This window comes from Rutidosis leptorrhynchoides, chromosome 4 (genome assembly GCF_046630445.1).
Source record: "Rutidosis leptorrhynchoides isolate AG116_Rl617_1_P2 chromosome 4, CSIRO_AGI_Rlap_v1, whole genome shotgun sequence".
Lineage (NCBI taxonomy): Eukaryota > Viridiplantae > Streptophyta > Magnoliopsida > Asterales > Asteraceae > Rutidosis > Rutidosis leptorrhynchoides.
In genome coordinates, this window is record NC_092336.1 from 459,531,530 (window position 1) to 459,543,321 (window position 11,792).

The following is an 11,792-nucleotide window of genomic DNA, read 5'->3' on the forward strand; positions in this document are numbered from 1 at the left end:
GAATGGCATGTGGAATCGTCGCGTTGTTTAAGACGCCACATTGTTAAGGGTGAGTGAGTCGCGTTGTTTAAGACATCACCCGGGGGATTAGTGACTACGCGTTGGTTAAGTAGCACTAACGGATGTTATGAACTCCAACGGTCTCGTAAGTACCGTTTCCCTTGTTCGAATTGGTTAACCAAGGTTGCGTGAATTATGTATTGAAAGTATTTAATTATGAATCGTATGCTATTGTATTATTAGCTACTTGTGGAATTGCGGTTATTGGTATATGCATATTATTGTTGCATGATTGTCGAATTGTTGATCCCGCGTATGATGTTGTGTAAGTGATGCAAGTAAGTAGATTATATATGTATATGTATAATTATTGTGCTCACTAAGCTTTGCTTACCCTCTCGTTGTTTACCTTTTTATAGGTTCGGTTGTGGATAAGGGTAAGGGCATTACCTTGGATTGAGTTTCCCGCTTTGATGATTAGGAAGCGCTTTTGGCTTTGGCTTGGAGTTTGACCGAGACTTGGGTAGTTTAACCCCAAACACCATGCTCGTTGTGTCGTTTGGCAATTAAACTTTTTGTGGTCGAAACTCTAATTTGTATCTTATTTGTATTTTACACTTAGCGGCGTTTTGGGCACGTGTGGGCCCCACTTTGTAAAACTCGCTCAAACCTTAGTTATGTGCTAGTTTTACATATATTAATGTACGGTTAAAAGCGTTTTGGCTAAATGTGTCGGGAAGTCGCTCATCTTTTTCGCATTAAAGGCAACCGGCGACAGCCAGCTTTTGCGCGGCGCGCAAGCCGGGGCGCGCGGCGCGCAAACAGTCTGCCAGCAAAATTTTTTTTTTTGCTAAAATTTACAATGGTTTTTGTCGCGTATTGGTTTGGGATGTTACAAGTGGTATCAGAGCATGGTCTAAGGGATTTAGGTGACTTGAGATAGGCGCCTAGACTTAGACTTTTGTGTGTGCATTGTGCGGGACTTGTAGGACTTTGGGTCGGACCGGGACTTGGTTAGCACATAGATTTATATGAACTAATCATGCGTTATTTGTTTGTGTTGTGTAGCGATCATCAAGCGAAATGGACGTTGTACTAGCGAGTTAACGCGACGTGCTCGCGTAGTAATGATTAGCTACCCTTACTACGGGTGCAAATCGTGTCAAACAAGCGATGTACGACGATTGTTAAGCAAGATGGGGTAGTGTGGCATATGTATATATATATGTATATATATACATACGTGTTATATCTTTTCGTTTCATTGGTTAATCTATTTCATTTCTTAAGAATGAAGACGGAAGATGAATACGGAACGGAAGGGCCTACTAATGAAAGGAAGAACGAATTAGCGGTAATGGTTGAAGCCGCGATTGGACAACGTGTCTCGGGTTTCGCCAACGGAGTTGGCCAAGTGGTCAAAGAGTCAATCGAAGGACGAGTAACCGAAATGGTCCGAGACCAAGTGACTAAGGTTGTAAGGGAAGAGTTTGAGAAGAGGTTTTCTAAACCTCGAGGTGGTGGCGATGAGAATGTACTTGCAAGGTTGGAGTCACGTGCTCCTGGTAAGAGGACAAGAAGTGCGCCTGAAGGCGTCGGAAACGTGAAGAAGAAGTGTAAGGGAGGCCATGCACCTACGTGTTATAATTGTGCTGAAAAGGGTCACTTGTCGTGTGATTGCACGAATGCGCCTCCTAAAAACGACATATGTTTCAAGTGTCGAAGGAAGGGACACCGAAGGTCGGAGTGTCCCGAGTTGTTTATTAATCAAAGTAGAAGTGTAATTGAGGCGGCTAGTAGCATGAAGAGGGGAGCGTCAGGCCCCGGTGGGCTAAAGTGTTACAAATGTGGGCAATGGGGACATAAGGCTCGCGAGTGCCCGTTGGGCAAGAAGGTATGTTTTTACTGTTGGAAGGAAGGGCACCAAAAGTCAAAATGTCCTAAATTGATTGCAAAAAGGGATTGTAAGTTGGGGAATTTCGCGCCTACGAGTTATGATCATCTACAACGAGGTTATATGACACGCGATTGTGCAAATATGGCTTCGAGCACGATCAAGTGTTTTATTTGCCAAAAGGAGGGACACCGAAAGTCGGAATGCTCTGAATCGTTTGCTGAGCGGGTTAAGAGGTTGGAGCGCGAGTACTCGATGGATGGTGAAGCACAGAAGTCCAATAATGCTACTTCAGGTACTCATTCTCGATACAAATGTGCTTTATTATTACTTGTGGTGCGCCGATGGATCCGATTGTGAATTTAGAGATTTAAATTTCGTTTCGAGGCCTAAATTTGTCTCGAGTGAGCATATATCCCATTTGTATCCTTATGGGTGCGGGGTTAGGAATTTCTATGATGGTACACTAGGTCGGCGCCCGAGTCGTCGACTCACAAGGGTACAACCTAGGGGCGAATGCATTAGTGTAAATACGTGGTATTGTTACGGGTAGCATTCCTAACGGAATTACCATACGTTGGAGTTGGGATCGTCGACCGCAGGGCGTAAGACTTGGTGCAACCAAGCATTCCTTAATGTTTGGGAAATGTTTTCTACTAAGCCATGGAGACGGGCTTTGGTTTTGGATTTTAGGGCGTGTTCGTCTTCGTGTGGAAAATTTATGAGCTATAGCAATGGGATTATTGCAGGTGCAAGGTTGTGTATATCGTGGTAAACTCTACGTTTAAAGAGTTTAAGGTTAGGTTAAATTCCTTCGTATGCTCGGGGTTGGAGCAAGGTTTTGGTGACGTGCGTATTAAGAGATGCAAGACGGGAGAACCTCGTCTCTCTTATAGGAATTACGATAATGCGATTTGGCGAATTAGTTGTTAGGTTAGTGGTCACTCTTTCTGCGAACGCGAATATGTGTTTATCGTCGGGATTTATTGTTAAGGATGAATTCGCGAGAATTCGAGAACTATGACCAATGAGGACATCGATGGTGTATGTGGATAAGTGGACCTCCCACGGGATGCTATTATTCCACGATGTGGTTACGGAACAGAGTCCTAAGTGGGGGAGTTATACTCTCGCACGAAGGTGCTCTATTGTAATGTTATTTTGGATGACGTTCGTATGGATACGAAGCTAGTGTTGAGACCTACATTGGTCGACGGTGGCAAAAGTACAATTTGGAATAAATTGTGCTTATGGTTTTGGGTTCAAATTACCACCAAGGTGGTAATGTGGAAAATCTCCTTGGGAGATAATTGATGTATTCGACGAGTAAGGTAAGGTCCCTCGGTTAAGGGATGTGCGTACCGGATTCTCTTCTAGGGGATTATTGTTGCGCCTATGCGCAATATGGGTTGTTTTTGGCTCGATTGTGTTAGCCGTTTGGTTACCTTGGAAATGGCATAATGGGACTTTGAGAAAGGGGCACGATGCCTCATTATCGTATACTTTGAGAGATAGTTACACAATGGCCATTATTGTGTACTACGAGGTGGTTACATGTAGATGTTTATTTGGGGTTATCTCTAGGTTGACCGCGTTTGACTAGTAATAGGTGATGAGTAATATCCGGGAGGATTAGCTCTTCGTTAACCACTCTTGGTTGTGGTTGGTGGTGAGCGGTTTTCGGAAAGAACCGTTACTCGTAGGTTTATGATGTTAATTGCCCGTGTAAATTGTACACTTAGCCGTTTTGTGCACGTGGTGGTAAGTAATAGTAGTTTTCGACATTAACGGTTTTTGGTCGCTTGCTTACGATTTTACGATAGATGTGTACTAGTCGTGGTTGCGCGCTACTAAGAATGTTGAGTAATAAGTGTTATCCGTAAGGATTTTCTTTTGTCCGGTCTTCATTCGTTTGGGTCGTTGACCTTGGGTTGAGATTTTGGTTGTTTTTAGCATTGTACTAGGTAAGAGTACGCTAAGGGTACGTGACGGTTGAGTTCGGTTGTTTTTGGCATTGGTATCTCGGTACGAGGTCGGTTGAGTTTTTCCTGAAGAAAGGGATTTTAATAAATCGCGAGTGACGAATCAATTTTAGTGTTGACTCTTAGGGGAGGATTGCATAGAAGAGTGGAAAGGGTACGTGGCGTTCTCGCATATTCTGAATTATCGTTATAGACTTCGGAGGTTGTGTGTATTGCACGTTTCGAAACGCATGCAAATGAGTATTTAGTTTTTGGGTCAATCGGTGGGTTAATACGTATTGTGATGGAAATCGGATCGTAACGTTGTTGAATACCATAGAGTGTGGTTCCGGGTGGTTAAGTGACGTGGATCACGAGGACGTGATCGATTCTAAGTGGGGGAGAGTTGTAAGACCCGTGTATTTTATTGTGAACATGTAATTATAAGTGATTCGGATGGTGGGGTTTCGTTACATAATTTAAAACGAGGAAAGAAGCTGATCTGGGCGGGTGCGCGCCGCGCGACCCACTCGCGCGCCGCGCGAAATCGAGCTGACAGCTCACCTCTTTTTATTTAATTTATGGCATGGGCATTTTGGTAAAATCACATGGAATCCGAACTAAAGGCCATAAGATCAGTTTGTGGAGTGTTATAGCTTCATTACCACCAACCTTATCTCCTTCCACCTAAACTTTAGAGAGAGAGAGAGATACTTAGTGAGAGAAAGCTTGAATCAAGGAAGAAGGAGGCGATTTCGGGTCGAATTGCGAGTTCTAAAGTTGTTCATCTAGTCACTAGCTACGTGGTGATTGTGGCGGTAAGTTCTAAACCTAATTCCTTGTTGTAAATTGTTTAAGGGTTAGGGTTTGGAGTAAAGGATGAACATCAAACCCATTTATTAGTGATTTTGGGGTGTTCTTGGGTAAATTGTGTCATGAAGACTAAATGGTAACTAACCTATGGTTTCATAGTACTAATTGATGTTTATGAACCCTAATAGGTTAGTTAATTACTAGCACACATTTATATAAGTAAATGGGTGTTAATTGGGTGTGGATGACCCAAATGGGTGTATTGACTTTAAATTGGTCAAATGGGTCAAAATGGACCTAGGATAGTAATGCTTGTGATTAATGCACAAACCTAGCGTTAAAAGTTGTTTTAGGACCTAACTTGGTTAATGTTAGGGTTTTTGGCGAAAGATGACCCGATTTTAGGGTTAAGTGTTAAAATGGGTCAAGATGAGTAATGTTGACCTAGTTGGGTTAAATTGGTGAAAGATGACCCAAAGGGTGTTAACCTAGAGTTCATTCATGTGTTTGAGGTTTTGTAAGTGTTGAATTGAGTTGCTAGTCATTAGCACTCTTATGAATGATGAAAGACTTGAAAATGGGTCAAATGAGTCAAGGTTGACCGAAAGGGATGAAACGGGTATGAAATACCCTAAGTTTATTCTAGTTGAAGTTAGTAGACTATAATTCGCTAGTTTTAGTGATTAAAGTTGAGTCTTGGCCATTTATGGGCGGTTTCGGTATAGTCGAGCTATTTAATGCATATTGGATCCTTAAATGCTTAAGTGTAAGTATTGTGGTTAATTCCACTAGTTGCGTAATTGAATGTGTACCTATGTATTAGGTACGTTGCTTTGAAGTTCGGAAGTGCATAATCATCATCTTGGTGCTAAGGTGAGTGGAATAATTATGCGTGTATGTATATAATGTATTTATTTGTATTGTATGAATGTCGTATTGTCGCGTTGTTTAAGACACCATGTTCTATGAAACGAGTAGTATTGTCGCGTTGTTTAAGACACTACTCATTGTTGGACCGTCATGTGGCATTGTCGCGTTGTTTAAGACACCACATTGTAAAGAAGTGGATGTCGCGTTGTTTAAGACACCACAATGTATAGGAGTGGATGTCGCGTTGATTAAGACACCACTCATCGTGTTGAATGGCATGTGGAATCGTCGCGTTGTTTAAGACGCCACATTGTTAAGGGTGAGTGAGTCGCGTTGTTTAAGACATCACCCGGGGGATTAGTGACTACGCGTTGGTTAAGTAGCACTAACGGATGTTATGAACTCCAACGGTCTCGTAAGTACCGTTTCCCTTGTTCGAATTGGTTAACCAAGGTTGCGTGAATTATGTATTGAAAGTATTTAATTATGAATCGTATGCTATTGTATTATTAGCTACTTGTGGAATTGCGGTTATTGGTATATGCATATTATTGTTGCATGATTGTCGAATTGTTGATCCCGCGTATGATGTTGTGTAAGTGATGCAAGTAAGTAGATTATATATGTATATGTATAATTATTGTGCTCACTAAGCTTTGCTTACCCTCTCGTTGTTTACCTTTTTATAGGTTCGGTTGTGGATAAGGGTAAGGGCATTACCTTGGATTGAGTTTCCCGCTTTGATGATTAGGAAGCGCTTTTGGCTTTGGCTTGGAGTTTGACCGAGACTTGGGTAGTTTAACCCCAAACACCATGCTCGTTGTGTCGTTTGGCAATTAAACTTTTTGTGGTCGAAACTCTAATTTGTATCTTATTTGTATTTTACACTTAGCGGCGTTTTGGGCACGTGTGGGCCCCACTTTGTAAAACTCGCTCAAACCTTAGTTATGTGCTAGTTTTACATATATTAATGTACGGTTAAAAGCGTTTTGGCTAAATGTATCGGGAAGTCGCTCATCTTTTTCGCATTAAAGGCAACCGGCGACAGCCAGCTTTTGCGCGGCGCGCAAGCCGGGGCGCGCGGCGCGCAAACAGTCTGCCAGCAAAAATTTTTTTTTTTGCTAAAATTTACAATGGTTTTTGTCGCGTATTGGTTTGGGATGTTACATAAATGCCAATTCAAACCCTGGGTATGTCAATTAGTACAGGTGATAATTATATTATATTATATTATATTATATTATATTATATTATATTATATTATATTATTATATTATACTTTACTTATATACTAAACCTCCCCCATTTTTGGTTGTTTCAGTTTTAACGAATTGCCATTTTGAGTTTGCGTTCACACTATAAATGGTCCTCCAACTTTCGCACAAATTACACAACAACCCCTAAACTTTACACTTTTTCAGGGGTAAAAAACGTAAATTTATAATTTAATTAAAATAAAAAAACCTTACTCCACCCGAATTTATAACGGGCCCTATCTTCTCGCTCGGTGCGAGTTAAATTTTTCCGAGGCCACCGTTCAACTCGAAAAAATCTCACGAACCCAACGGGACTAACTATATGCAAAACGGACATCGTTAAAAAAACACTAAATAACGGGCCCTATATTCATGCTCGGTGCGAGTTAAATTTTTCCGAGACCACCGTTCAACTCGAAATAATTTTACGAACACAACGCGACTAACTATACGCGAAACGGACATCGTTAAAAAAATAAATATTTCGGGCTATATTACATACATATATATACATATACAACACGACTAACTATACGCGAAACGGACATCGTATATCCAAATTGGACCGCGCGTCGAATACAACCGCAGCAACGCGCGGTCGGATTTTTTCTAGTTAAAACAAAATCTCTAGAGTAAAAGTTGTTTACACCATTGACTTTCACAAAAGCAGTCAACTTTCTACTTTTAAGAGCCCCTTGTGACGAATTTTGAAAATTCCACTTGAGTTTAAGAGCATGTGGTGTTGATAAATATCAAAAGTGGTTTTCGGTAGTGTTAGTAACTTAATGTCTACAATTTTTTTCTCACAATTAATATCTTTTTAATATATAAATTATATACTACGTAATATTTGGAGTACTATGAAAATTTATCATGGAACGTAATATTAGTAAAGTATAAGTTATAATATTTTAAAATTATTATATACAATTATTTTCTGAATAACAATGTAACCAGCGAGTTTGATTTTAGAAAAGTTTTTAGTCATTTCAGTAAAATAATGGTACTCGGCGGCAGGGCCGTCCCGTCAATTTTATGAGCCATGTTCAACAGTAAAATGTGGGCCCTTTGTATAATAAATAATTTTTTTTTTTGTATGTATCAACTTTTACTCGAAACAAAATGTGTTAGACACTATGATTGTTAATAATAAATACAACTACAAATAAAATATGTCATGTTTTATATCTAATCAAATTACCCCTTTCTAAATGTATATGTTATGCTTGTATACCATCATTAGTAATTTTTATATTAATACACATAATAACAACAAAATCAGGGGCGGTACTTAGTGTGTTGGTATGGTGGTATCTGCCTCACCTGGATTTGAGAGAAAAAATTTTTTTTACACAAAAAAGAAAAAATATACAGTAAACTTTTTTTTTAACTAAAAAATAAGGTTTTTTTAGTGTTTACCCCCCTACGATTAGTTTTACCCCGACTTGAATAAAACTATAATTATTAATAAATATAATTTTAACAGAGGATTATCATTAGAGAAAAAACTCCGTAATACATTATTATTAGTAATTGATAATATTTATTCTACCTATTATTTTGTAATAAAAGAAAAAAGAGTTGTACGCTACGTTTATACTTTTATGTGATAAGTAAGCCAAAAAATAAAAAGGAGCACATAAACACATAAGACGTGATATGGGCCATTAAATTAAAGATAACACCAAATGTGGCCATGTAAATAATATGCTAGTAATATTTGTGGACTGTAAACCCAAAGTTAGTTGAACTGAGAAATAATAAAAGGCTATACTATTTTAAACCTATGACTATTTTGGGCCTTACAAAAAGATGGGCTCTCTGCTGCTGCACAGGTTGCACACCCTTAAAACCGGGCTTGCTCGGCGGAGTCGTCATGTATAATTAATAATATTATAATAGTTATATTTGCGTATTTATAAATATTTTAAGAACTTATTGAACCTTCAAAATTATAATTATAATTAAAAAATAAAATAAAAATGTTATTTTCTATCTACAAAATCTCAGTTCGGTCTTTCTCTTAAAACATCTCTTTTCATATTTCTCATATGATTTTGAAACACAATTACTCCATAGTAATTATTTTCATCCTATGAATACGTATGCATTCATAACAAATGGATGTTGTTAGTCAATAGTCATATTACTCATTTATATGGGGAGTTTATCTATAATAAATGGATGTTGCATATTTAGGGAGTTTATTAATATATCGATTTATATATTAAATATTAATTGTCATCTATACATATATATGTAAATCAATATCTATACGTATATATTAAATTATAATGAATAATTAATTCAATTTAATCACAAAAGGCCACATAAGGAAAAAAAAAATTAGTTTATATATGTGTATATATATATATATATATATATATATATATATATATATCAACCAATTTATTAATTAGGAATTATAATAAAAAGATTTTTTTAATAAAAACATCTTATTAAATGAGAGATAATTCAGTCAATTCGATAATATATCTTAAATTGAATAAAAAGTTCGGCACACATGGTTATATTATTAAAACCACTTCGATTTTTTAATAATTATAATTAGGAATGACAATGGATCGAATATTGATCGGATTAAGTCATATCCACATCAATATCCATTAACTAAAGTTTCATCCATATTCATATTTATATCCATTTAATTTTAATTTATCCATCCATATCCATATCCGATGAATTAATCGGGTTAATGGATATCCATTAGATAATTCATCGTTAAATGTTTTTTCAACTTAGAACTATTAAAAATCACAGCTGGTTATTAAATAACATAATTACTTAAAATAAGTCATTGCGTATATGACCTAAACGCTCGAAATTACTTAACCGACTAGTCTTTTGTATCTTGCGTATATATGTACAAATATACGACAATATGACAACAAATAAACAATATACATATAAGAATTGATCATCACTACGAGTACGTTAATCGAAATATCAATTAAATATGGAAGGAAATATCTTGACATTAAGACTTCGGTACATTAAAAAATTAGTGCAATACAAAAGTGAAAGTGTATATATTTAGTGAAAAAATATATATAAGTGAGTAATTATAATGATATATTTATATATATTTATATATATTTATATATAATATGTTTATATATTTAAGAATTTCGGATAAAACAGGATTAATTAATGGATAAAAATCGTCATCCATATTCAATCCAATATATACATTTAAATCATCCGCTTTAAGCGGATCAGATCGAATGAATATCCATTTGGTTGGATAATCATGGCCATAAGTAATTATAACAATCACAATACGTATAAAAGATAAAATATAAAAAATATAAATAACCTTTATAAATAAAAGACTTAATTAAGCTCTTGGTCCCTAAAGTTTTATCTTTTTTTCATCCTTGTCCCTAAAGTATTTTTGTTTCATCCTAACCCTTAAAGTTATTATATGGTTTCATTTAGGTCCTCAGTTAACAGATTGAGTTAACGACAGTTAACCATGAGGACCTAAATGAAACCATATCATTACTTTAAGAGTTAAGATGAAACAAAAATATTTTAGGGACAAAGATTATACAAAAATACTTTAGGGACAAGGATGAAACAAAAACACTTTAGGGACAATGATGAAAAAAAGGTAAACTTTATAGACCAACGGCGTAATTAAGTCAAGCGGGAACGACATTTTAGGGAAATAAATAACAATTACTATGTACTTACTTATATAAGGGGATGTCAACCGTAAAGGTGCATGAGTGGTGTTTAGGATGTTACATGAGGTTGGCTCTTTGCTTGTGTAACAACTCTCACATGGCATGCCTTTTGAGTTCTTTTTGTCAATGTCTTTAGACTCTATTATTTGAGGCAACAAGCGTCGATTTATTGGCGATTTGACTGCCGCTTAGAGCCTAGATTGAATTTCAGGCGTGCTTAAAAACCCATGGAAATTTGATTATACCATTTTTCATGGCGTCTGGCCAAAAAATAATAAAATAAAACAAAAAATATAAATAAATAAATAAAATAAGATTAAAAAATAATAACAAGACGCTATGAAAATGGTAGAATTAAATTTTCACGAAATTTTTTGTTAGTCACTATTTTAAATGTGCATCTTGTGTAATTTGGTCACAATGATTAGGGGTGTTCATAATATCCGTATCCGAATCCGAAATCCGAAGAATCCGAATATCCGATCCGAAAATATCCGAAAAATCGGATATCCGAATTTTCGGATATTCGAAAACCGGATATCCGATTTTTCGGGTTCGGGTTTCGGATAGAACTTTTCAAAATTTTCGGATTTTCGGATATCCGAATATCCGAAAAAACATTGTAATTATTATTAATTTAATATTATTTTTATTTTTAATTATACGGAGTAATTTATATTGGAACAGGGGACAAACAAGTACAGTACCAAATTAGAAAACCCTAGATCTAAATACTGCCTTTCTCTTAAACGTTGATTCCATCTTCAAGTCTCATCGCAACTTCATCTCTTCATCTAATCGTCTCCATCTTCAATTGCTTTCATCTAATCGGCTCCATCCTCGATTGCACATATAATCGGCTATTAGTAGTATTTCTACAGTTAAAGATTCAAAGAAAGATACACGGTCTGATTCCCATTGGGCTGTTTGTAAAGAGAAACTTATATTGGGGTCTAGTGCAAAAACGTTACCTTGTAAACATCTGTATCATTCAGGGTGCAGTGCCCCTTGGTCCGTGGTTTATGTACTCATTTGCATTCTCTTTTAAAGATACAGTAGTTCGTTTGTTTTGTTTATTACTTTTGTATCTACAAGACTCTTTCATAAATATCAATAAAATTTGGTTGATGGTCACTTTGTTTAAGAGTGATAGAACAGATTTACTTTATTTACTATGTTTATGTGGTTCCAACTCATTGTGCACTTCTTGTTTAAGAGTGACAGAACAGGTTGCTTATCAATTTGTCATTTTTTTTACATTTTTTATATATTTTATATACACTTCGGA